The sequence below is a fragment of the Macaca nemestrina genome, chromosome 6 (genome assembly GCF_043159975.1).
Source record: "Macaca nemestrina isolate mMacNem1 chromosome 6, mMacNem.hap1, whole genome shotgun sequence".
NCBI lineage: Eukaryota > Metazoa > Chordata > Mammalia > Primates > Cercopithecidae > Macaca > Macaca nemestrina.
Window position 1 is genome coordinate 26,109,706 of NC_092130.1, and position 27,299 is coordinate 26,137,004.

Below are 27,299 nucleotides of genomic sequence, written 5' to 3' on the forward strand. Positions count from 1 at the left end.
CATGGTGTCAAAAATATCAAATAGTCGAGATACATTTAACAAAATGTATAAGACCTACACACTGAAAACTACAACACTGCTAGAGAAATCAAAGATCTAAATAAACAGAGAGATACATCATGTTTATTGGTCAGAAGACTCAATATTGTTAAAAGGTGAGTCCTCTCAAAATTGATCGATCGACTCAAGGCATTCTTTATAGAAACTGATATTCAACAGACCTGGAAAAATAGCCAAAATAATTCTGTTTCAAAAGAGGGGCAAGGTTGGAGGACTTACATGTCCTAATTTCAAGGCACTCCTGGGATACAGTGACCAAGAGAGAGTGGCTGTAAGGTAAGGACAGATATGTGATCAATGGAGTGAACAGCTCACAACAATACACATTCAGTTGTTTTTGAACAAAGGTGCTAAGAAAATTCAATAGGTAAAGGATAATCTTTTCAACAAATAGTGTCCAATTAGATATTCATATGTCAAAAAAATACACCCCACACTTCCTCACACCCTACATGATATAAACTTGAAATAGATCATAGACCTAAGCGTAAGAGCCAAAACTATAAAATTTGTAGAAGAAAGTATGTGAGAAAATCTTAGTGACTTTGGTTTAGGCAAAGGTTTCTTATAGAGGACACAAACTGCATTAAAATATGAATAAGTTAGAATTCATCACAACTAAAAACTTTTGTTGTTTAAGGGACAAGCCATGAACTGGGAGACTGGGAGAATATATTTGCAAAACATGTATCTTTTAAAATAATTTTTTTTTTTTTTTAGGCGGAGTCTCGTTCTGTCGCCCAGGCTGGATGGAGTGCAGTGGCACAATCTTGGCTCACTGCAAGCTCTGCCTCCCAGATTCACGCCATTCTCCTGCCGAAGCCTCCCGAGTAGCTGGGACTACAGGCATCCGCCACTGCGCCCGGCTAATTTTTTGTATTTTTAGTAGAGACGGGGTTTCACCGTGTTAACCAGGATGGTCTCTATCTCCTGACCTCGTGATCCGCCTGCCTCAGTCTCCCTAAGTGCTGGGATTACAGGTGTGAGCCACCATTAAAATAATATTTTTAATGGACACATAATAATTGTACAAACTTACAGGGTAGAGAATGATATTTTGATACCTGCATATAATGTATAATGATCAAATTAAGGTAATTAGCATATCCATCACCTCAAACCTTGATCACTTCTTTGTGTTAGGAACATTCAAAATCCTCTGTTCTAGCTATTTGAAAAAATACATTATTGTTTACTATAGTCATCCTACAGTGCTATAGAACACTAGAACTTAGTCCTATCTAAGCTGTAATTTTGTATCCATTAACCAACCTCTTCCTATCTCCCCCACCCCTTCCCTTCCCAGTCTCTAGTAACCACTATTCTACTCTCTACTTCTATGAGGTCAACTATTTTAGCGCCCACATATGAGTGAGAATATGCGGTATTTGTCTTTCTGTGCCTGGTTTATTTCCCTTAACATAACTACCTCCAGTTTCATCCACGGTGCTGCAAATAACTTAATTTCATTCTTTTTTATGGCTGAAAAATATTCTATTTTGTATATATACCACATTTTCTTTATCCATTTATCTGTTGATGGATATTTAGGTGGATTCCTTATCTTGCTGCAATAAACATGGGAGTACAGATGTCTCTTTGAAGGCTGATTTCCTTTTCTTTGGATATATACCCAGAAGCGGGATTGCTAGATTGCTGGATTATATTGCAGTTCTATTTCTAGCTTTCTGAGGAACTTCCATACTGTGTAAAACACATATTTGATTAAGGACATATTCAGACTGCATAAAGAACTCATACCAGCCTGGGCAATACAGTGAGACCTCATCTCTAAAAAAACAAAATAAAAAAAAAATTTTGTCACATTCCTATAGTCCCAGCTACTTGGGAGGATGAGCTGGGAGGATTGCTTGAGTCTAGGGGTTTGAGGATGCAGTGAGCCAAGTACACAATGTCACTATACTCCAGTGGACAGAGTGAGACCCAGTCTCAAAAAAAAAAAAAAAAAAAAAAAAAAAAAAAAAAAGAACTTTTATAAATTCACCATTACTAGTCATTAGGGAAAGGCAAATCAAAACTACCATTAAGCTGGGTGGAGTGTATCATGCCTGTAATCCCAGCACTTTGGGAGGCTGAGGCGGGTGGATCACTTGAGGTCAGGGGTTCAAGACCAGCCTGGCCAACATGGTGAAACCCTGTCTGTACTAAAAATACAAAATTAGCCAGGCGTGGTGGTGCGTGCCTGTAATCCCAGCTACTTGGGAGGCTGAGGCAGGAGAATCACTTTAACCGAGGAGGCGGAGGTTGCAGTGAGCCGAGATCGCACCATTGCACTCCAGCCTGGGCAACAAGAGCAAAGCTCCATCTCAAAAAAAGACAAAAAAACAAAAAGGCAAAAAAACAACAACAAAAAACCCTACCATTAAATATCATTTTACACCTACTAGGCTAGCTATAATTTAAAAAGTGGAAAACAACAAGTGTTAGTGAGGATGTGGGTGGAGAAATTGAAACCTTTGTGCACTGCTGGTAAAAATGCAAAATGGTGCAGCTGCTGTTAAAAAGTTTTGTGGTTTCCAAAAGGTTAAATGTAGAACTACCATATAATCCAACAATTCCATTTTAGGTATGTATCTAAAAGAACTGAAAGCAGAGACTGGAACAGACATTCCTAGGCCAATATTCTTAATAGTCACATTACCACAATAGACAAAAGGTGGCAACAACTCAAGTGTCCATTAACAGATGAAGATGGAAACAAGATGTGACATATATATATGATGGAATATTATTAAGTCATAAAGAAGAATGGAATTTTGATATATACTATAACATGGATAGACCTTGACCATATTATGCTTAGTGAAACAAGCCTGACACAGAAGGTCATACATTGTATGATTCCACTTACATGAGGTACCTAGAATAGGCAAACTCATAAAGACAGAAAGTAGAATAGAGGTTACAGAGGAGTAAGAACGGGGATTATTGTTTACAGGGAATTATTGTGGGGAATCATTAAAAAATTGGGTATAGATAGTGGTAATGGTTACATGGCATTGTGAACATATTTAATGCCACACAATTGTATACTTGTGAATGGTTAAAATGACAACTACTATATTCATTTTAGCACAATAAAAAAAATACCTCCCTTCTCCTCCCCTCTAAAAAAGCCAATTCTTCTCGTTTTCAACTCTTACATATTCTAATATCCTTCTGGTGATTCAAATGTATATTAGCATATTAAAGGCTCTTTGAAGTCACACAGAAAAGAAAGCTGTCTAACTTTGTTTAATCCAGCATTTCACAAGTTTATTTGACTAGAAGTCCCCCACCCCGACAACCACTCATCTACCCCCACCCACTAGACAATGATTAATGCCCTAGGAAACTCACAGACTTTTTTGATGGTTATAGGGATTGGGTTGATGAGGGAGAATACAACATGATTCCTCCTCTTGGCAACGTGCAATTCAGTTTTATTTTGTTTTAAAAAAGCACACAGACATCAAACAACTACACCAAGATTTCAAACTGACATACTAACTTGGAAGGAGGGAAATGAAGTTTATGTTAACATTTTCCAAAGGAAGGTTTCAGTCAATTTCTGAAGCATCTGTCACCCATCTGTCCACTCACTCATCCATTCATCCATCTGTCCATTCATCTAATACATGTTTATTGTGCAGCTACTATTTTTTGGCCTTACGTTAGGTACTGCAGGGAATATCATAAAGACAATGATTTATGTCTACGACACAGGCCAGATTGGAGATCATTTCGTTTCAAAAACTGCTACTGGGACCTGGGAGAAGAACTACAAATTCTCAGAAGCCAGAAGAATGGTTCTGGGAACAGTTTTGCAGAGGGGCACTGGGGCTGGGTGTTGAAGGGTGAGTATATAATGAGTACCACATGAGTAAAGGTAATAAAGTTGCCCTGAAATACTCCTCTTTTGTCTTTCACTCACAAAGAAGACTGTAGACTATTTTATAAGCCTGGCTTCTCATAACTCTGGTTTATGGGTCGCTGTACATTTTCCAAATGGTTTATCACATGTAGATTTCTCCAAAGGCCTTGGCTTAGCTTGAGAAACAATGCATTTGAATTTCTTTCATTCTAGAGAGTTTAGGACGATTTCTCAGGATGACTATAGTAGATTGTAAAAGTGGTTTCAATCCTCCATCCCAGGCCCTTTGCAAAGTGATTGTGCAGCTCCTCCCATCAAGAGCGGAGTCTCTTTCCCCACCTACTGAAGATGGTCTGGCTCTGTGACTTGCTTTGGCCAAAAGAATGAGGCAGAAGTGACAGTGTGCCAGCTTGAGTCCAAGCTTCGAGAGACTTGTACTCTTTTGCACTTATTTCTTGTCCTTCTGCCTCCTCTATGAGAACAAACCCAGCCTAGTATGCTAGAAAGATGTTAGAGGCAAGCAGAAGATAAGACATGTGGAGAAGAACTGAGGTAATCCTAGACAGCTGACAGAGAGCCAAGCCCCAAGGATAGGAGAGAGCCCAGCCAAGTTCAGCAGAGCTGCCCAGCCCAGCCCCAGTTGACCAGAGATACATGAGTCAGCACAGTCAAGGCCAGAGAAACCACCTGACTGGTGTGTAGTCCTGTGAGCAACAATATATGGTTGTTGTTTGAGGTCACTGAGCTTTGGCGTAATTTGTTATACAGCATTGTTTATGGTAAGGAGGAATCAATCAAATGACCTTAGAGAGATTCAGTTCCGTTCTGTGTTTGCATGCTAAGGTGCCAAAACAGAAATAGAACTGTTTGAATCTTGTCTTCCCACCTCATTTTTTAAGATCCAGATAACATCTATCTTCCAAGGCTCAGTTCAAACACCCCATCTTCAAGAAGCCCTACTTCTATCCCCTTCCACTTAAAAAATAATCTCCCTTCCACTGACCTCTCACTGCACTCTCTCTGCCTCTCTCTTTTTGAAAGTTAGCACTTAAAGTCTTAAACTATAGCCATTTATATACATGTTATTCCCTCTTACTGGACTCTAAACTAGTGTTTTTAAACTATCTGTAATGAAGAACCACTTCAATTTCTAATTCACTGTGAATGAAACCATCTGCGGTAGGCAGAATTCTAAGAATGACTTCCAATGACCTTCATCCTCCTATAATCCCCACCCTTTTGAATGGAGATGGAACCTGTGAATATGATGAGATATCACTCCTGTGTTATATGGCAAAATGGAGATTATTCAAGTCGACTTAACCTAATCACACACAAAAAGCTGAGCGCTTTCTCCATCTGGCGGTACAGAAGGAAGTCAAAGTGATTTGAAGAGAGAGAAGAATTAGATACGGCATTGCTGGTTTTGTAGATCAAGGGGGCCAGGTATGGGTAGCCTCTAGGAACAGAGAGCGACCCCTAGCCTCCACAAAAACCAGGGGCCTCAATCCTGAACTGCAAAAAACTGAATTCTGCCAACACCCTGAATGAGTCTGGAAGTGGATTCTTCTCCAGAGCCTCCAGATAAGAGCCCAGCCTGGCTGAAATATTGATTTTGGCCTTGTCAAACCCTAAGCAGAAACTCCAGTTTAGTCAGCTTAGTTAGACTCATGACCTGTAAAACTCTGAACTAATAAATTCATATTGTTTTAAGCCACTAAATTTGTAGTAACTTGTTACACAGCAATGGGAACATAATATACTTCTCAATAGTATGGCAGATTATATTTTCAAAAGCTAGCTGCAATGAAATCTTCTGTCTCTCGTGCTCATCTAGAACCTTTCCACAAGCTCACTGAGAGGTGGAATTTCCATACTCTGCCTTTGAACTTGGGCAAACCTTTGTGAATGCTTCAGTCAATAGAGTTTGGCAGCAGAGATGCAACGTGACTTCTGATTTCTACATGACTAGATCATAAAAGTGCCAGGCACATTTTCCTTGTTCTCCTGGGACACTCATTCTTGGATCCCAGCCACCATGCTATGAAGAAGCTCCCCAGTGGAGAGGTCGACAAGGAAAGGAACTGACAGCCAGCACCACTTTACCAGTCATGCGAATGAGCCATCTTGGAAGTGGATCCTCTGGCTCCTGCTGACCCAGCTGGCAGGCGCTATGTGCAGCAGAGATAAAGTGTTCAGAAAGTCCTGCTCAAATTGTAGATTTGAACAAATGAATGACTGTTGTTCTTTTAAAGCCACTAAGTTTGGGGGCACTTTGCTAAGCACCAATAGTAACTGAAACAAGTATGCAGCTTGCGTCACATGCAATTCACCACACAAGCTTGACAGCATGTGAACTGCTCTATGTCTATTCAACAAGATGAGTCTACTGAGCATGCACCTGGCTGTCATGGCAATATCAAATTACAACAAAAGTCTCTGAACAACTACCCTCAATTCCCATATCTATCTCATTGTGAACTGGTGCCGGTCTGCAGACTACATTTTGAGAGGCATTGCTATAAAACATCTCTGGGCCAGACCCATTCTTATTCATCTCTGCATCCTCCCACGTGCTTTTTAGAATTCCTAGAAACAGGAGCAACTCAGTAAATGTTTATGAACTGCATAGAAGACCCAAAGAAAGCTGAGGCTGGAAGCTTAACTCATTCGTTTTATAGACGGTGATGTGGTAGTCCAGAGAGGTGAAGGAATACACTCAGGGTCATGGAATGAGCCAGTGGGAGAACCAGGAGAAAGGCACAGAATTCCTGAAACTTTCCAGTCCAGACTTTGGAAACCCAGCTGCTTATGTATGTTGTGAAGGGGAATGGCCAGGTGTCAGGCACTGCAGAAATATGATGGCTGGGAGAGAGGCAAGTGCATGCATGCCCATGGGAGGGGCAGCTGCTACCCCAACACCAGCCAACTGTTGCCAAGTGAGGGCCAGTGAAACTAGATGTTCATTTTTCAAAGGGAAGCTGGAAAATTCAGATTTCTAGGGGCTATTTCTTGATTTTTAGTTTATTACATTAGATAAACAAACATGTTTGCAGGCTAGATTTTATCTAGCAGGCCACCAATTTGCAATTCCTGAACTGGTTGAGTATCTCTAATTTACAGATAAGGAAAAATGAGGTCCTGAGAGGTTACAGGTTTCACCAAGAACATGTAGGAAGAGGTGGTAAGGCCATTTTCTGACTTGTCCAGGAATTTGGTGACGATGATGGTGACCCACATTTATTGGACTCCTATCATGAGCAAGGCAATATACCAGGCACTTAGACCTATAGTCTCATTTAATCTTTTCAACAGTTCTAGGAAGTAGGCACTAGTATTTCCCCTTTTTACAGACTCCAAGAAGCCAAGTAACTTGGCAAGATCGTAGCATAAGTAAGCAGCAGGTCTGTGTTCATAAGCACGTTTTTACAAGGGGAATGGTTTTCTATCACCTTACACCATTTCAATGTCTCATTAGCATCCTACCTATCAAAGCCCCAGGTTCAGTTTTGCCTGGAATTGTTGCAAAATCCACCTTCTAACATTGTCTATCATTTCAACCCAGAAATAACTCAGGGTTGACATGTTTCCTGTCCCCCAGAGTCTGAACGACATTCAGCCTGTACACAGCTCATCCTCTCCAACTGTTGACTCTCCAAAGGGCCAGGGTGTGTCTGCAGCTACTGCAGTGCAAGCAGCAGCTTAGGCTATAGGGTTAGAATGTCCTAGCTTTCTTTGCTAAATAGAAGGGAAGCATAGAATTGAAGGGGTGAAACAGGCTCCAGAGAAATCATGTAAACCTATTATTTTCAAATGACATTCAGTGGATCTCTGGAGATGCAGCAACTGGGAGTTGGAGGGGGAGCCCGGCAAGAGGGGCCCCAATTCCTTCTTTGTGATACATTAATTAGGCTTTCAAATAAGATTATGTGAAAAGTGTTCCACTGCTTTAAAAAACAAGTTTGAAAACCAATGATCTAATCCAACCCCTTCACGGCATTTTAAAAATGCCAAACCCTATAATTTGATTTGCAATTATAAAAGTAATAAAGGCACATGGTGAAAGATGTAGCCAAAAGGGTATAATGAAAAATAAAAATTTCTCCCTACTCCCAACCCTTACTCTCACCCCCTAGAGATAACCACTATTAACAACTGCTTGTGTATCCCCTCCAGATTTTTTAATAAACAAACTGAGCCCCAGGGATTGGCTTGTCTGAGGTTATTTGGCCAGGCTCAGGGCTATTTACTGGACATTATGCTCCTGGCAACCCTCTCTCCTTTTATAACTTGCAAAAGTCTGAAATGTTTCCACAGATTGCAAACTCTCTCCCCAGTCCACTTGCAGCATGAGAAACCATACATTATGCATCTGCTGGCCTCACTCCCTGAACAGGAAGCTTACATGTCTTTTTCATGTGACCTTATTTCTCCATGATCTTTGTTTCATATGGTGGAGAAACCACCAGAATCAGGTTCTCTGTGCTGGCCAGGGTTCAAGCCAGGAGCAGCAGCTATACAACTGCATGCTCAGCAAGTGATCTGGGCCACTGGACAGGAACTCAGGCTTGAACCAAATTCCTGCAAGGAGCCACACCTGTATATCTGTTGCCTCAGAAGATCCTCCTCCAACAGCTTAGGTTCTTCTCTGAGTGCAGTGTTAGCCTCTCCACTCCTCTGCTGGCCCTCAGGCCACTCTCTCCCTATTCCCAATCTTCCTGCCTGCCTTCTGGGCCTCAGCTGACCCCTCTCCCTCAGCATTCCCCATCTGCAGCTCCCTTTCCTAACCACCAGAAACTGCAGATTCATCTCCAGGCTGAGCCCATTTCCTACCTGGTAGTCTAGAGTACACAATTCAAGGTTGCAATGAGCTATGATCCGGCCACTGCATTCCAGCTTGGGTGACAGAGTGAGACCCTGTCTGTAAAAAAACAGAGTACACACAAGACAGAGCACTCCGAGCCTCTTTCTCCCATACAGAAGACCTGAAATGCTAACACTTAGTGGACTCTCTATGTTCCAGGCTCTGTGCTAGGCAATTTCAAGTCCTTATCTTCACCACAACCCTAGAGGGTGGCACTATTATGTTATTATCGTTCCTATTTTATAGATGCGGAAACTGACATGGAACTGGTAGCTGGGATAGGAACATGGAGCTGGCTAACACAAGGTTCAGGAGGGATTAGTTCAAGTTCCTGATGCAGGTGAGTGGCACTGACCCCAGGCCTCTGATGTCTGCCCACTCCACTCCACTACACTGCCCACATGGTGTTCCTGGAGGGACAAAACACCCACAAGTAACCCTGGCTGACTGTTACCAATTCCCTTCCCCCTGTTATCCAACAGCCTAGTTCCTTCTCAAGGCTCTTGAAGAGGACCCTGAGCCTAAAAGAAGGCCGTAGATCTGGGAAGAAATTAATCCCACATTACTTGTCAGCAGTGGCACAGACTCCCTGCCGTTGCCTAGGTTACCCGACTGGAGTTTAAGCCACTACCGAAAACCCCCCTATTTACCTTAATTAATCAGATTGGCATGACTCCCTCGGGAGGGGTGCTGAGACCTCCCTGTGCCCCTGGGATAAGTGAGGAAGTTGGGGAGCACTTCTTGGCGAAATGACCTAAGAACTGCAAGGAGGCAGCCCTGGAGGCCAGGGCGGGTAGGAACACTAACAGAGGGGCCGCCTGCACCAGGTGGGACAGAAGAGGCTCATTCCCAAGGGTGTTTACTTGCCAGGAAATTTCAACTATCACTCAGAAGGCAAAAATATACTGCCAGGCAAAGCATAATTATAAGTTGTATTATTCGAGCTATTCATAAGGAAGGCATGAGACCTGAGAAAATAGCTGTCTCATACGTGAAGGGCCTCATTTCATTTTGCATGCTTTAAAAAATCATGCAGGAAGGAGGCGAGCAGCAGCTGGGGGTAGGGAGAAAAGCTTTCCTCTGCATACTGCAGAAGGCTTATTTTCTAAGAAATACTCTATCGGATGACCTGAACCTCAGCGTGGACTCCACCTGCATTTCTGGCTTTCGACTCTTTCCTTTCTAGGTATGCATTTTAGTTTCCTGAAGGAGTCACAGATGACTGGACATGTGGCACCCACTGGGACATTGTCTAAAACACGTCAAGGCTCAAAAGACGCAAGACTTGTAGACATAATGACTTCCGCTTCCTCACCAGATAGAAATAAACACATAATGAGAAGGACAGACAGACAGACACATTCCCACACAACCCCTTGGACTTAGAAAGCTTGAATGCAGCAAAATCATCTAAAAGAGGCTTTGGCTCTATTATTTTTATTTTATTTATTTTTTGAGGCGGAGTTTTGTCCTTGTTGCCCAGGCTGGAGTATAATGGCACAATCTCGGCTCACTGCAACCTCTGCCTTCAGGGTTCAAGCGATTCTCCTGTCTCAGCCTCCTGAGTGGCTGAGATTACAGGCACATGCCACCACGCTGGCTAATTTTTGTATTCTTAGTAGAAACGGGGTTTTATCATATTGGTCAGGCTGGTCTTGAACTCCTGACCTCAGGTGATCTGCCTGACTCAGCCTCCCAAAGTGCTGGGATTACAGCCTCATTTACAGGACTCAAATATCTGTCCAGGTTATTGTTTCTTTGGACATATTACTTGTCCACTTTACCCTTTTTTAAGGCATGCAGTGAGCCATACAAGCAAATGAATCTCAACTGGCCACTTGGTGTCCCAAATTTTTTTTTTTTTTTTTTTTTTTTTTTTTTGAGACGGAATCTTGCTCTGTCACCCAGGCTGGAGTGCAGTGGTGTGATCTCGGCTCACTGCAACCTCTGCCTTCCAGGTTCAAGCAATTCTCCTGCCTCAGCCTCCTGAGTAGCTGGGACAACAGGTGTGCACCACTACTCCCAGCTAATTTTTATATGTTTAGTAGAGATGGGTTTTTACCATGTTGGCCAGACTGGTCTTGAATGCCTGACCTCAGATGATCTGCCCACTTCAGCCTCCCAAAGTCTTGGGATTACAGACATGAGCCAATGTGCCAGCCAGGAGTTCCAATTTCACAAGTGACCCTGAACATGGTGTGTAATGACCAGGCCTCAGTCTCCTCATCTGGAGAAGGAGGATAACAGCTGCCCAGGATACTTCATCCAGCTGACTGAAGGATCAAACAGCAACATGCATAGGAAAGTGTTTTGTAACGTGAAGGACCACGCACTTGGAAGTGCTCATCATCGTCCTCTGAACTGGGTCACCCACAACACCAGCAGCCTCATGTTGTTCAACCAGGGACGGACAAATCACTCCATTTGCCTCTTATTGTTCTGTAAAAGGCCTGTCAAGCACATGGGTCTGGGTCATCTCCAGCCTGGCCCTGCCCTTGTTCTTAAGCAGAATGATGCTAACTTTGATTAACTATGTAACTGGGTATCGAGTCACACAATTAGACTACATAGAACTAAGTAAAATAATAGAGCTAGATCTAGTATGCATGAGGAATGCCTAATCTACTGTTCCAACTTCAGAGCACACTGCAGGAAATAGATGTGTGGGTATAGGCTGAAAGATGTGAGATGTAAGCTTTTGTTAGGCAGTAGAGTTTCTAGGAGCTCCAGTTTGAAGCCAGATAGATGACACGCATTTATCAATGGATGAGTCAAATATGTCCTAAAAGTTGAGATCCCCTTCATCCCCACTAGGAGCCTCAGCCAAGCCACTTGGCTTTGAAGGTCAGTATGGCCTTTGATAAGAGAAAGAGTAAGACCTCTGGACCTGAGGTTGTGGGGTTCAGTATCCCTGTTTGGGTCAGACTACCAGGACTTGTTCCACTAGCTTCAGTGCCCAGACTCCTTCCTTCTTCCTTCAGACAAGGTCCCACCTCTCACCTTGGTGTCACTGTGGGTTTCCCCTTGGTCTTCTGACTCAAGAGCCCAGTCCCTCCTACCCTCTGCCAGTCCAGTCCCTAGTTCCCTTCCCAAGGATGTCCGAGACTCTCTAATGTCCTGTCTGCCTCAATCATGCCAGGCTCCCTCCGCTGACACTGTTCTCTGTCCACCAGCCTACATCCACTCACTGTTAGAGGCCTGAAGGCAACCTTGCTTGGGTTGTGGAAGCCAACCTAGTTCAGTAGGCCTGCCAAGTCCACTGGCCCCAGCCACGTCCAGCTGGGCCCGGCTCTGGTTCTGACAGTCTCACATTTCTGAAATATGTCAGGGCTCAAAGGATACAGCATTTATAGATATATTGAGGCAGGCTGCTTTTAGTGTCCTTCTGATACCACATAGAGGAGGAAGCACATCACAATAGACCGAGTGGTTCTAGTATATTATAGATTCTGCTTTCAGAACACCAAATGGATCAATAGGACTTCTTTGTGTGTATTTTTACAAATTATGTATTCACAAAATCCAATAGAAGAGTCAATAATGTTGGGATGTAGTAGAAAATTCTTGGAAAGGAACAATAATAGCTAGCGTTTATTAAGCTTAATACTTTTTAGCAGCACCTGTGCACTTTGGGAGGCTGAGGTGGGTAGATCACAAGGTCAGGAGATGGAGACCATCATGGCCAACATGGTAAAAACCCCGTCTCTACTAAAATCCAAAAAATTAGCCGGGTATGGTGGCAAGCACCTGTAGTTCCAGCTACTTAGGAGGCTGAGGCAGGGGAATCACTTGAACCCAGGAGGTGGAGATTGCACTGAGCTGAGATGGTGCCACTGAACTCCAGCCTGATGACAGAACAAGACTCTGTCTCAAAAAATATATAATAATTTTTAAGACCCTGCTTAAAATCCTCCAGTGGCTTCCCATTGCTCTTAAGATGAAACCAAACCCCTTTCCAGGCTTAGAAGGTTCTACTCGGCCTGACCTCTGCCCACCTCTCCAGCCCATCCTGTATCATGCTCCCATGGCCTCAGAACTCCAGTGACTTCTGTAAGTTCCTCAAATGCACCTCACTTTCGCCTATCGCAGGGCCTTTGCATATGCTATTTCCTCTACCTCAAACACTCTTCATACTCTGTTCCCACTCCACCAAATTCACTTCACATTTCAGTTCAGATGTCATTTCTTCTAAGAATTCTTCCCAGACCTTTTAAGTCCAAGCCTCTGGCAAGCACAGTATGGTCCTTTCCTTCAGAGCACTAAGTCAGCAGACTTTTATTTAGAGTGATTGTTACACAAATGCACGTCTGTGCCTGGACTATAAGCTCTAGAAGAGCAGGGCAGTGTCTGTGTGGCTCACCATACACCCGGCTTACTAACACTTAGCACTGTACCAGACACATATAAGTGCTCAGTAAACGTTAGCTGAATAAACTGAATGAATGGATGAATGGATGTCTACTATGTGCTGGTTCCTGGAATAATTCCTTCTCAATGCAGTAGCTCATTTTACCCTCAAAACAACTCCATGAGGTGGGTATAGTTATCCCCAAGGCTACAGACAGTAGCCAGAATTTTACAAGTATTAAGTAACTTGCTCAATGTCACACAGATGTAGCAAGTGATAAAGTTAGGATTTGAACCCAGGTCGGCCTGACTCTAATGCTTGCAACTCTTTTGAGACGGAGTCTCGCTCTGTCACCCAGGCTGGAGTGCGGTGGCCGGATCTCTGTTCACTGCAAGCTCCGCCTCCCGGGTTTACGCCATTCTCCTGCCTCAGCCTCCCGAGTAGCTAGGACTACAGGCGCTCGCCACCTCGCCCGGCTAGTTTTTTGTACTTTTTTTTAGTAGAGACGGGGTTGCACCGTGTTAGCCAGGATGGTCTCGATCTCCTGACCTCGTGATCTGCCCGTCTCGGCCTCCCAAAGTGCTGGGATTACAGGCTTGAGCCACCGCGCCCGGCCTGCAACTCTTTACTCTGTAAAACCTGACCCCAGCCAAGCAGTAGAGGAACATTTATTTTTCCCTTTTGTTCTAGAGTACAAACTATGCCAGAGGGGTGAGCAGAGAGGAAGGGAGAGGTTTTTTCCCTCTTCCACACACCTGGATTTGAGCCACAATGAGATGAGGGCATCTTGGATTCTTTATATTTTCCAAAATAAATTTATTTTTTAAGTAGAGACGGGGGTCTCACTATGTTGCCCAGGCTGGTCTTGAACTCTTGGCCTCAAGCAATCCTCTCGCCTTGGCCTCCCAAAGTGTTGGGATTACAGGCGTGAGCCACTGCGCCTGGCTCCAAAGTGAATTTAAATATTAATAAGTTCCCTGGAAACTTCTTGAGAATTCCATTTCCTCTTCCTTTTCTCTTATGGGATGCTCTTAAGACCTAAGCCAGAGTATAATTTAAACTTTATTGAATGAGAAATAAATTCAGGGTTGATCTGTTATACCACCTAACATTACCAGTAAGAATGCAAGTCCAAAGTTACACACCGACACACTTCCTTGAATAGATTTTTCTGAATGAGATTTAATATTCTTTTGCCACCTTTATGAACTTAAGGATATCCTAAATTGTTACTCAAATGTGCACACTGTTTATCCAGACCTGTCTGCTCTATTGTCTCTTCCCCTCGAATGTTGTCATCTGGGACTCCTTAACTCTAACGTGATGTTTAGTCTGGGTGAGAGCCTGAAAGTACAGCTACCTCTCTGGTAAGGAGTTGCTTGGATGCTGCTTGGTTGAGTCTCTTTAGCCAACCCAGGGAGTGTAACCTTGTATGGTGGACTCATAGGAGTCTGAAGCTCCACGAGTGGGTTGACCCTCTAACACTGTGGTATTCAGTGAACTTCAGTGTCAATGGACTGTGCTGTGCCCAGTATTTGAAATGACATCATGGGTGAACTCCTCACGGCTAGGGACCTGCTCCCTTACAAGGTGCCTGGCTAACCTTATTTTGGTGATGGAGTCTGCTAATTGCATGTACCATCTGACCTTGCTAATAACTGCTCAAGCTGCAAACCTGCTTCTAAAGTCACTATGTTATAAGCAATTATTTGGCTCTGTGCAAAAATGTTAATTTCATGCTTTGTAAACACATCTCTTGTAAAAGACCAATCTGCCTATAAAATTTGCTTTTGACATTCCCAAGATAATCTTCAGGGGAAAGGAAAAAAGGGGGTATCCTGTTAATCAGTTTCTACAACCTTCTTTTTCTAGAGACCTTTTTTTTTTTTTTTTTTTTTTTTAATGACAAACAAGAGGTGTCAACATCAAGGTTCACTGAGAAGGCAGAAAAATACCCAAAGTGGAGGCTGGCATCTAAGGATGCTTACATTCTTGCAAGTTCATTGTGTACTTTCAATTAGGTACAAGGAGTTTGGCAAACCTGGGAAAATCACATGCTTTTGACTGACTAAACCTAGTGTCTTAGAGTTAGAAGGCTCTTAGCAATGATTTGGTCCACACACCTCATTCTGCTGGCAAGGAAAAGGTGACCCAGAAATGAGACATCCTGCCAGGCTTACACAGAGGTCAACACTGGAGCCAAAAATTGAACCCAGAGGCCTTAATTTCTAAGTAGCATATTTTCCAGCAAGACATGGGCCCTAGGGCAGACAGGGAAAACCTAAACCTTTTTTTAAGAAATGAAGAACTCCAATCATCCTCTTCTCCAGTTATTTTCTACAGGGCTATGTGTTTCCTGGCATCCTGCTGGGCAGGGACAAGAAAGCAGCTGAAGAAGCAGATCACCGAATTCAATTCAAGAGGCATATCTGGGTCACCTACAACAAGTGCTTCTCACATTTTCTGCCACCCTCTACCCCCTACTACTTTCCCCCAAAAAACATGATGTGCTTAGTGCAGGAGCATCTGGGAGGCTTTTGGCCCCAAGTAGCCACAGTTACTTTGCTTCACCTTAAATATTCATCCCATATTGCAAATTGTACTTACCACGCCATGATTTGGATGTTTTACTTTAACTTTAATATAAAAATGTGTTTCTTTTCCTGTCTTCTCTAAATAGTCTGGGTCAACTTCATGCTTTTGGAAGGAATGTCGTGATTATCCAGCATGAACTCACTGTATGAAAGACCATACATAGGCATGGGATCCAATTAACTCCAATATTAGCAGAAGGTGCTAAGATCTACAGGGGACCGAAAGCCCAGGTAATGGGCTATGGGTACACAGGAAAATGAGAGATCAATTAAAATTTGGAGCAAAGTTCTCCAGAAGGATGAATAAGTTATGTCTGTTTTGGAGGGTCTTGCTCTGTCGGCCAGGCTGGAGTGCAATGGCACAATCAAGCTCACCGCAGCTTCTAACTCCTGGGCTCAGGCAATCCTTCCACCTCAGCCTCTTGTGTGGCTAGGACTACAGGTAGGCACTACCACACCTTGCTAATATTTATTTTATTTTTTTATTTTTGTAGAGACAGGGTCTGGCTACCTTGTCCAGGCTTATCTTGAACTCCTGGCCTCAAGGGGATCCTTCGCCTCAGCCTCCCAAAGTGCTGGAATTAAACACTCGAGTCATCACACCTGGGCAGTTTTTTTTTTTTTTAAATGATAGTCTTTAATTTTATTTTCCCTGATTGTAGATTATTGGGAAAAGAGAAAAGCACAAAAGAGGAAATTTAAATCCCCTATAGGAAACTAGGTAAAGGGTTCATAGGATCTCCCTGTAATTTTTATTACAAGTGCATACGAAATACACAATTAACTCAAAATAAAGCATTTAATTAAAGAAATCCTCCATAATCCTACCATCCAATAATCATCATTGTTAAGAATTTTGTAGTTCCTTTATTTATGTTGTTTCAAGACATGTGCCTGAAATCTGAAATCTAAAGACCTAATTGGAGGTCTGGATCCTGCTTTCTTTACTCATATGTCAAGAGAAATTTCCTACTATTAAAAGTTCTTTGAAAGTATTTCCAAAGAATGTCTTATATTTGAATACATGGAATATCATATTCCCTAATGCTCGATATTTACTTGCTTCCAGTTTCCTACTATTAAATTTTTTTCATGTTACATATATTTTGCCACAAAACAAAAATTTCTTTAAGTTTCAATAAACATTCTATACATCCCACAGTTCTGATGATCACCTCAGGCTGGACTCTCAGAAAGAAAGTTTCTGGATGAGTTTTTTAAAGTTCTCATTGCATGTTAACAAATTTCTTTTCTGATGGGAGTGGAGGAAGGTGGGCAACATTTTTTTTTTTTTTAATGAGATTGAAACATGTCTCAACAGAAAAACTCCAGGCGACTGCAAAGTGCCTAATTGGCGGTTTTCAAATGCAAGGCCATCTGGGAGCCGGGTAAGAGGGTCCAGAAACCCGAAAACCCACCTGCTTGCAAACTGGGGTAGGTGCTTCATCCAGCTGTCATGCTTTCCTGACATCTCGATGCAAAGTGATCTTTGAGGAGAGATGCACTAAACCAGGACATATGGGACTGTCTTTTGTAAAAGGAGGCTGTTCGCTCTTCTCCTAGGAGGGTAATAACTTGGGAAATATGCATAAACCATTGCTGCTAGGATATAAACAGCATAAAATTATCCAAACTTGGAGCCATTAAAGATGCACATTGTGAATTTAGAATCAAAACACTCTATAAATTCATAGCAAATCTGCACATTGAAAACTCAGTCTGTACACTGTAAAAGCAGTAGTTGGTTTAAAGACTTTTGCAAATGCTCCTGAGTGTATTCCCTGGGCAGGCATGAGGTGTGAAATCAGTGGGCTTCTCTTGTGAAAGGCCTCGTCAGCATCAGGCAATGGAAGACGTTCTGAGGTCCCTTATTTCCTGAGGTCCCTTCCAGGTCTACTATTCTTAAGTAGGGTTTCACCCTTTGTTCTGGAAGGGATGTGCACACATTTTCCTTCAAGTCTAAAGACTATATGACACCCTGCTGATTGTCTGGGGAAAGGGGAACAGGAAACTTGTCTTGACATGTTACCACAAGGCTCCCTACATCCCTTCCCAAACTATAAATACTGCAAGAAGGGGAGAACATGTAAGGTTTAGAATACTCATCAAGAAATCTTTCTCTCCAGAAATTACGCTCGCTGACTATTTTAGTGTTTCCCTTAGAAATTGGTAAAGAAAGTCTGCCTCACTACCGCCCCTGGAATGATCCTAGAATGAGGTCAGGAAGGGAGCTCTGACTGGTGGTCCCATTGGCCATAATTTCTGGCTCACTGGAAGTCATAAGAAAGCCCCCTCTTTTGACAGTTGGCATGAAGAGCCCACAGTATTGGGCTGTAGATTTCAGGCACTCCCTAAGAACTGCTAAGTGGGGGTCTGTACTGCTCAGAAATGCAATTGATTTCATCCAAGAAAAGAGGAAACAAGTGTTCATTTATCCTTGTCTTGGACAGAGACCAAAGGGTCAGTATGGACAGCCAAAAGCCCTTTGACTTATCTCTGTCTCTTGGTATTCTAAAAATTCTGCCTCATTGTCAGCCTACGATTTTGAAGAATTTCAATAGAAAAATTTTAAGAAGAGTAAAAAGATTTACTGTTTTTACTCACCAAGATTTACCAATTGTTAATATTTTACCGCATTTGCTCTCAGCCTATATATCCATTATATACATTTTTTGCTGAATCACATGGAAGTAAATTGCAGATATCATAATGCTTGGTCACTGAGTACTTCAGCATGCATCTGTCGAGCAAAGGAATACTCTCCTATATAACCACAATTCTACTATGACATTGATATAAATTATCTAATACATACTCCATATTCAGGTTTCCCAATGTCCCCCAAATCACTTTTTTTTTTTTTGAGACAAAGTCTTGCTCTGTCTCCCAGGCTGGAGTGCAGTGGCACGATCTCAGCTCACTGCAACCTCCGCCTCCCAGGTTCAAGGGATTCTCATGCCTCCTTCCAAGTAGCTGGGATTACAGGCACACACTACTACGTATAGCTAATTTTAGTAGAGATGGGGTTTTGCCATGTTGGCCAGGCTGGTCTCGAACTCCTGGCCTCAAGTGATCTGCCCGCCTCAGTCTCTCAAAGTCCTGGGATTATAGGCGTGAACCATCACACCCAGCCTTTTTAAAACTGACATATAAATCACGTAACACAAAATTTTCCCTTTTAAAGCATACAATTCAGTGTTTTTTTAGTATTCTTATATAAAGTTGTATAAACATCACCACTAATTCCAGATTATTTTCATCATCCTAAAAAGAAACTCTGCACCCATTATCAATGCTATGGTGTGAATGTTTGTGTCCCCTCCCGAATTCATACGTTAAAATTCAAATCTCAACGTAATGTTATTAGGAGGTAGGGGCTTTGGGAGTGATTGGGTCATGAGGGCTTGGATTAGTGCCCTTAGAAATAAGCCCCTAGAGAGGTCGCTTGTCCTTTCTACTTTGTAAGGGCACAAATAAGAAGGCACCGTCTATGAACTAGAAAGCAGGCCCTCATCAGACACTGAATCTGCCACTGCCTTGATCCTGGACTTCCCAGCTTCTAGGAATATGAGAAATAAATTTCTGTTGTTTATAAGCTACCCAGTTTGTGGTCTTCTGATATAGCAGTCTGAATCAACTAAGACAATCAGTCACCCCCCTTCTCCCTCCCCTGAGCCCTTAGAAACCATAAATCTATTTTCTGTCTCCAGGGATTTGCCTATTCTGGATATTCCATATAAATGGAATCATACAATATGTGGCCTTGGTGTCTGGCTTCTTTCACTTAGTATAATGTTTTCAAGGTTCATCCATGTTGTAGTGTGTATCAGTACTTCATTCCTTTTTACAGCTGAATAATATTCAGCTGTAAAAAGGAATGAATAGGTATATATACCCTTATTTTATAAATCCACTCATAAGTAGACATTTCAGTTGTTTCCACCTTTTGTCTACTATAAATAATGCTGATATAAACACTCATGTACAAGTTTTTGTGTGGCCATCTGTTTCCATTTCTCTTGGGTATATACCTAGGAGTGAGATTGCTGGGTCATACAGTCACTGTATGTTTAACCTTTTAAAGAACTGCTAGACTGTTTTCCAAAGTGGCTGCATCACTTTATAGAACCACCAGCAATGTCTGAGGGTTCCAATTCCTCCACATCCTTGCCAACACTTGTTATTGTCTGTCTCCAAATTGGTTTTATAGCCATTTTTTCCTCAAACCAAGATCCAATCAGGGATTCTGCATTGTATTTAGTTACCATGTCTCTTTCATTTTCTTTAATCTGGACCAGTTCACCAGTCTTCTTTTGCCTTTCCTGATGTTAACATTAAAAGAATAAAAACACAGTTCAGATGAGGGATTTATTCCTGATTCTGATAGGATCCTAAAGCACCCTTCTCTTCATCATTGCCCTGACAATTGAGGGTCTTGAGGGTCTTGAGGGTCTTGAGGGTGCAGTCTCCAGGGAGATAAAATGGAGCCCAGCTTAGTGCCGAGCACAATGACCTAGTGGCTCTTACCTGGTAAATGCTTCTCAACCTCTTAAGGCTTCTGTTCAGCATCAATAGGGAGGCTCAGAGGAAGGAGAGGTCAGACTGGGGTGGAGACGAGTGTGTCTGATGGACACTAGGGAATCTGGGTACCTGCCTCAAGTGGCCCTTGGTGATGCCTGCCTGGCTGGGCTGTCTTGAGTGCTGGAGTTAATTGGGGTCACTGAACTACAATAGGGTGTAGCACTGGAGAATAATACCCACTAGCCCCCACTGCAGTAATGAGCGCTGACATATATCACATTTCAGACTGTAGCTAATTAAATACTCTACAGCTTCTCCAACAGAAATGAAGATTTGAAGCACTGAGCTGAGGGGGACAGAAGGATGGGTCCTGTGACCTAGCTCTGGCTTAGCCAAATTCCCTGCATGATGCCAGGCAGGTAAATCAACCTGTCTGGGCCCCTCCCTAATCTATAATGTGGGGGAAAGGAATGCACATGAGGTTTCTTTAAATGTTAGGGGTCTCCCATTCTAGGCAGGATACTGTCAGTTAATGTTACTGAAAATAACTCAAATGTATTCCTTGTCAAAGGAAAATTATAGGAAGAGCTAAATGCAATACAGCTAAAGCCTACAATGTAATACTACCAGTAACCCACATGAACTGCCTCTTCACTTTTATGGAGTATCTCACCACTCTTCCATATATGCTATCTCCTTCATCCCCAAATAGGGCAGATAAGTGTTATCATTCCCATTTTGCAAATGAAGGTTCACAGATCTGAGGTAAATTCATTCATTCTGGGACAATAATCATAAAGCATCCACCAAGTGCCAGGTGCTATGCTAGACCCTGATGGCACAAATCGCAAGCTAAATAGGTAGGGATTTTGCCTTTTTGCTGTGAGCTTTCAACTGGGCAGGGAAGACAATTAATAAGCAACATTAACAGGTAAGCACCACTCTCCTAAGGGAACTACAGGGAGTCCATGTGTGGGGCCCTAACTTTGGCTAGGGATTTGCCTCAGGTGTCATTCACAGAAGGTATGAGACCTCTGGTTCCTTCCTTCCATTCTACCAAGGCAGCAGGAGATATATACCTCTGGTAGTAGGAATAAAACTCTCACCGAGGGCCTGCTTAGCTGGTGGAAGAAGGGCAGTGGAACATATATTCCCTTGTTTGGTGCTACACACAGAACTGTGGAATGAATGCACTTTAGTGTCCAAGGGGCTCATCTCCTAAAGCAACAAGTCCAGATAAGACTCAAGGGATCTTAGGGTTTGAGTAACGTCCCTGAGGTCTTTGACCTCACCAGTAGCACGTGGTGTCGCTGGACAGTGTGGACAGCCTGGGTCTCTCCCTGCTCTGGGGCTCAGTTTTGCCACCTGTAAGGTGAATAGGTTGAACTAATGCTGTTGTTTTTTTTTTTTTCTTTTAGCTTAAACCTACTTATGAGCCATCAAACTTTCTCTCTTCCTTTCTCCATCAAAAGCCAAAGACAAGGCATGATTGATGAATTTCAATGGTGTCTCCTGAAATGAAATTACCAGTGTCAGAAATCTTCATTGACCTGTGAAGTCAGACTCTTCAAGGTTGATTGGCTGGACACAGCTGTTTAATAATGGGTGTCCCCACCCCCGCCCCAGCCCAATCTCACACTCCTTTGCAGTTAATAGGGCTATCCCATAACTCATCCCAAGCAAGTGGAGACAGAATGGCCGGTGTCTACACTTTCTGCAGAGGCTGGTTCATAAAGCAGTATTTATACATTCCCTTTAACCTGACATTGCATTAGATCTATTACCAGTTAATTAAATTGTAACCATTTTATATATGGACTTCTGGTTGTGATCAGCATCTAAATGTACAGATTCATGAGGCCTCATTGACTCACGTGAAGAAGCTAAATAATATTCACTTAAAAGAGTATTAAATTGTGCAGAACCATCATGAGCAGTCAATAAAGGCTTCATGTTAAACAGAATTTAAAGGGATGGTATTTGCTACTTTACTCCCTTGAGAAACATATGCTTTTAAAAGTTATTTCCTACCTCTGAATTCCCTGCAACTAGAGTGGTTTTGACAATTTTCTGATTTGTTTAAAATGAACGATTATAAAACTTCGTTAGAAGCATTTGCATTCATTTAAAAGGGGGTGCATCCTGGATTCTGCCACTGTCATAAAGGGAAAAGAGACAGGAGACTAATTAAGTAACAAAGGCTCAGCCAGAAACCTCAGTTCCAGAGGCATAATCTCCTTTGCCAGGCACGGGGCAGATGACTGGCTGCACGCTTGCTCCAGCCTTCTCGGCCTAATCCTCCCTCCTCAGCAAGAAGCATTCTGACAGTGTCTGGAATAATAATGTAATTATGGACAGCTAAAACACCTCATCCATGAAGGACAAGGATTTGGATCCTTTCAAATATGGGAAAGAGAATCAAAGGCACCAAAGGGTGGGTCTTTTTTGGGTGGGTTGGGGGAGATGGTTAGAACTGTCTCTCTCTTTTATTTTCTGCTAAAGAATATATGCTTCTCAGAGGAGAACTAGTGCTTTGACCACGACATGACAGCCATTTAGGCCAAAGTGGCCCCTGTACACATTCAAAAAACAAAATATTCGCAAGTGTATTTCCCTACAAAAAGCCAATTTGTTTGTTTGTTTTCTCCCTTCATATTTCTTCCTTGGGTCTAGATTATAAAGTCCTCACTGTTCTGAAAGAAAATATGTAGGACTGATGGACAGAGATTGTGTTTTATGAATTTTATATTCCCTAGATTTAGCACAGTGACTGGTATACAAAAGGTGCTAAATACATGTTTGCTGATTGGTATCAGTTATACTTCATGTTGTTGGTTAGAACTAACTATGCTAATTTCCATTTGGAAGAAAACCATTTTATAGAACATTTTGACTGCAAGGGCTTGTAACATATGAAGGAATCATTACAACCAAAAGCCAAAACCAACACTTAGAGCCATGATTTTCAACCAGCATTCCACAGAGACTCAGGGGCTCAAGAGAAGTGATTCAGTGGTTGTCTTAGGGGAGGAGGTGGGAGAGGCTGCTGGGCTGCTGCCCTGTCTCATGTCCATTTCAATCAACATAACTCACTTCTACCTGTTTTCTTTGCTACACTTTCACATAAAATATCCTTTGAAGAAATAGTTCCTGCAAATGGATTTTCATATAATCTCAAAGTATCTCCCAAAAATATACCTATTAATTGCAAAGAGGAAAATGGTAACTTTACGCTGGCAGACATCACCTTAACTAAGTGATCAAAGTTATATCACCCATAATAAGATGTCAGGACTATGCCCTGATATGATGCCCGGAGAAGGTAAATATCTCACTTCTGTGTTATTCATGCCTAAATGCGTCAAATTAATCATGAGAGAACATCAGACAAAGCCAAATTGGAGGACATTCTGCAAAATAATTGGCTACTGTTTTCAAAACTGCCGAGGTCATGAAAAACAGAAGACTGAGGAGACGTCATAGATTGAAGGAAACTAAAGAGATCCTACAACTAAATGTAATGGGTTGAATGTGTTTTCAGAAAAAGAAAAAAAAAGGCATCAATGGGAAAAACTGCTGATATTCAAATAAAATCGGTACATAAGTTAATAATATTGTTTCAATAATTTCATAGTCTAGATCATTAAACTATGCTTATGTAGGATGTTAACATTAGGGGAAGCTGGGTAAAGGGTACAAAGAATTATTGTTGCCACTTTTTTTGTAAATCTAAAATTTTTTCAAAATAAGAGTTGTTTAAAAAAGTTTCTGCAACTAAAAAGAGTTTAATCGCCATTCATGAGAAACACAATTGGACTTTTGTTTGGATTGACCTTTAAATATGGCAGAGGCAGGCCTCAGTGGGGACCAAAAGCAATTCAACCTCATGATCAAAGCCATGAGTTTCAAATAGTCATGAATAGCCAGGCCATAATACCCTGCACCTGCCTGGAGGAAAAGTCCAAAGAGCAGGAAATAAGAATCATTTACAGTGATGAACAGACTGACTATTCCGCACTAGTGTCAAGAGGCATAGAAAGCCCACATCTGTGTAAGTGACAAGGGTCACGGGCTAGAATCAGTGACCAGGCCAGTGGATACTCCATTTATCTGTGATCAGAATCCCAAAGACTTCACCAATCTCTTCCCAGTGTGAGGACTCACACAGCCTTGAACTTATTTTATAGAAAAAGAACAGAACTCTTGTCAAGTCTACTGATTTAGGCATATGTGTGTGGATTTTAATGTTATTCATTTAAAAAGTATGACTATCTGGTTTCCCCTGGCAATGCCCAATTATTCCCTAGCATAGTGTAAGAAATAAGCAGTGATGGAGAACTGCTTAAGACAATAGACATTGAATAAGAAAAAAATAAATAATAATAATAAAAATTACAGTCCTTCCTAACTCCTTCCTTCTTTCTTCTCTAGAAAAGAAATGCCGTATTTATTCTGTAGATTTTTGCACCTGCTGACATATACCTTAACTTTTAGACGCATGATGTAAAAAGGCTCAGAAAATGTTAATTTATGTATTGTAACAGCATATTCTGGTAGTGCAAAGAAGTGTTTCAAGAAATATTTTTAAAAACAGATGTAAATCTTAACAGCACAAACATATCTGCAAAATCTACTCATCCAGAAAACCTCGCTCCCTAATGATGTCAGATAAATGAAACATTGCTTTACCAGGAAGCTATGTTAAGACCCTAGGAAATCTATATTGTACCTCTATTAGTCATGCATGGGAAAATAAAGCTTGCCTTTTCCTTTTCTTTCTTTTTTCTTTTAAGACGGAGTCTCACTCTGTCACCAAGCTGGAGTGCAGTGGCGTGATCTCGGCTCACGGCAACCTCTGACTCCCTGGTTCAAGTGATTGATTCTCCTGCCTCAGCCTCCCCAGTAGCTGGGATTACAGGCACGTGCCATCTTTTCAGTTACAGAAGCCAATGAATTTCCTTTTCCACTTATGCCACTTCGAGACAAGTTTCTGTCACTTGCAATTGAAACAGTCCTAATACAAATGTCATTTAAAAGTGGAAAACATAGGAAGGCAGAGATGAAGTGGGTTTTTCTAATCTCTAAAACTCAACTTTAAGATGCAGGTGAGGCAGCTTTGGTCAGGTGAAGCTATAGTCACAAGGACATGAAGGTATAAAGGAATAAAAGGCACACTGGTTTCAATGTCAGCAAGCCAATTTCAAAACGGACTCTGCAACTGGCTAGATAAGTAGCTTTGGGCAATTGCTTAACCTGAGTCTCAGTTTATTTTTTTTTATTTATTTATTTATTTATTTATTTATTTATTTATTTATTTATTTATTTTTGGAGACGGGGTCTTGCTATGGTGCCCCAACTGGTCTCAAACTCCTGGCTTCAAGTGATCCTCCCACCTTGGCCTCCTAAAATGCTGGATTACAGGCATGAGCCACCTGTAATGCCCAGCCAAGCCTGTTTCTACACCTTGAAAATAAAGGTGATAACTTCACAGGGTTGGTATGAAAACCAAAGAGTTAATGGATGAAACAGCTAAGCACTGCCCAGTCAAAGGAATCCTTTCTTTTCTTTGCTGGGGTACATGATAAGATGGGAGGAGATAGGGTGTGCATGCACTGTTTGGAAAGCATCTGAATTTGGGGAGACATCTGTTGAAGCCTGTATAGAAGGACTAACATCAAAAACATCAGCCATTGACTCTGAAAAAGAGGGAAAATCAAACCGTCTCACCCAAACACTATAACAGTGTTTGAAGAATATGTGAACCAAACATTTAACTATAACTTCATCACAAGCCCTCTCTCTTTCACAGAATTGCCTACTCCTAATATTTAAGAACACAATTGTATTCATCTTATGGATCTTCAGGGGAATTATCCAGTATTAGGTTTTTAAAAGCTGGCTCCTGTAACACACCTAGAAAATCCCACTCCCTAGTGATATGAAATAATAAATGAATGAGTGAAATGAATGAAAATAGATGAAACTGAACGAGAGAAATCAAATAATGATAAAAAGTCTCAAACTGCAGGTCTAAGGTCATCCATCTATAAGGGACCACACACAATATTAAAAATATATATATAGCCTATGTTTAAAAACCCAGAAAGTTCTCTTAAAAAATCCAAATGTCCAGCTTCTCTCAAAAAACCAGAAGACCTGGCAAGCCAAGCCCTGTATTCCTACATGACAGCAGTTGGCAGGAGCTAAGTTGGCAGCGATGTCCCTGGGGATGGTGGGCATGTTCTCCAACTCATCCACCTCCCAGTCTCTTAAATAGGCAGGTGTCACTCATTCAAGTGGCATACCCAAAGCCCTGTAAGGATCTGCTTTTGTCTTCCTTGAGAAGGAAGATCTGGGAGCTCAGGGAGCCATAACCAGACTTCTCCTCTGTCAACCTCCCCACTCTAGAGGCAAAGTTATATGGTTACTTAAGAAAGTTATACTTCACTGGTAATGGATGCACAAGTCTATGATATACTAAAAACACTGAAATGTGAATCATATCTCAAAAAAACTGTTATTTAGGAGAGAGGAAGAAGGGAAAGAAGGGGAGGGGAGGGGAGCAGGAGGGGAGGGAAGGGGAGGGGAGGGGTCGCAGGAGGGGAGGGAAGGGGAGGGTAGGGTAAGGTAGGGGAGGGGAGGGGAGGGGAGGGGAGGGAAGGGAAGGGAAGGGAAGGGAAGGGAAGGGAAGGGAAGGGAAGGGAAGGGAAGGGAAGGGAAGGGAAGGGAAAGGAAGGGAAGAGAAAGGAAGGGAAGGGAAGGCAGGCTTCTTGCAGGGTAAGATTAGGTTTTGTGATACTGACAAGGCCTACCCTCAGTAACCTCCCAGCTCCCATTTTAGTGAACTTTGCCTACTCCTTGAGAGAAAACCTTGGTTTTCAGCCAGCCACCAGCATGGGAAAGTGTGGGAAAGTGGAAGGCATACTAGACCTGGAGGCAGGAAACCCTGTTTTGTCATTTTCTTGCTCTGTGACCTTGTACAAATCAATATGCCCCTCTGGGTCTCAGTGACCCTACTATAAAATAAGTAGTATAACC

The 27,299-nt window shown here is 42.1% G+C and overlaps 1 protein-coding gene and 1 long non-coding RNA gene across 3 annotated transcripts in view; one reads left to right on the forward strand and one right to left on the reverse strand.

Moving 5' to 3' along the window:
• The window catches only part of LOC139363729 (uncharacterized), an 83,082-nt gene extending 73,972 nt beyond the window's left edge, over nucleotides 1-9,110 (forward strand). Inside the window, exon 3 of the long non-coding RNA XR_011624558.1 lies at nucleotides 9,045-9,110. This is a non-coding gene — a long non-coding RNA (uncharacterized lncRNA). The remainder of the gene's footprint in view (nucleotides 1-9,044) is intronic.
• LOC105482624 (polypeptide N-acetylgalactosaminyltransferase 10) overlaps nucleotides 1-27,299 on the reverse strand; it is a 274,728-nt gene that overhangs the window by 142,627 nt on the left and 104,802 nt on the right. The window lies entirely within an intron of this gene.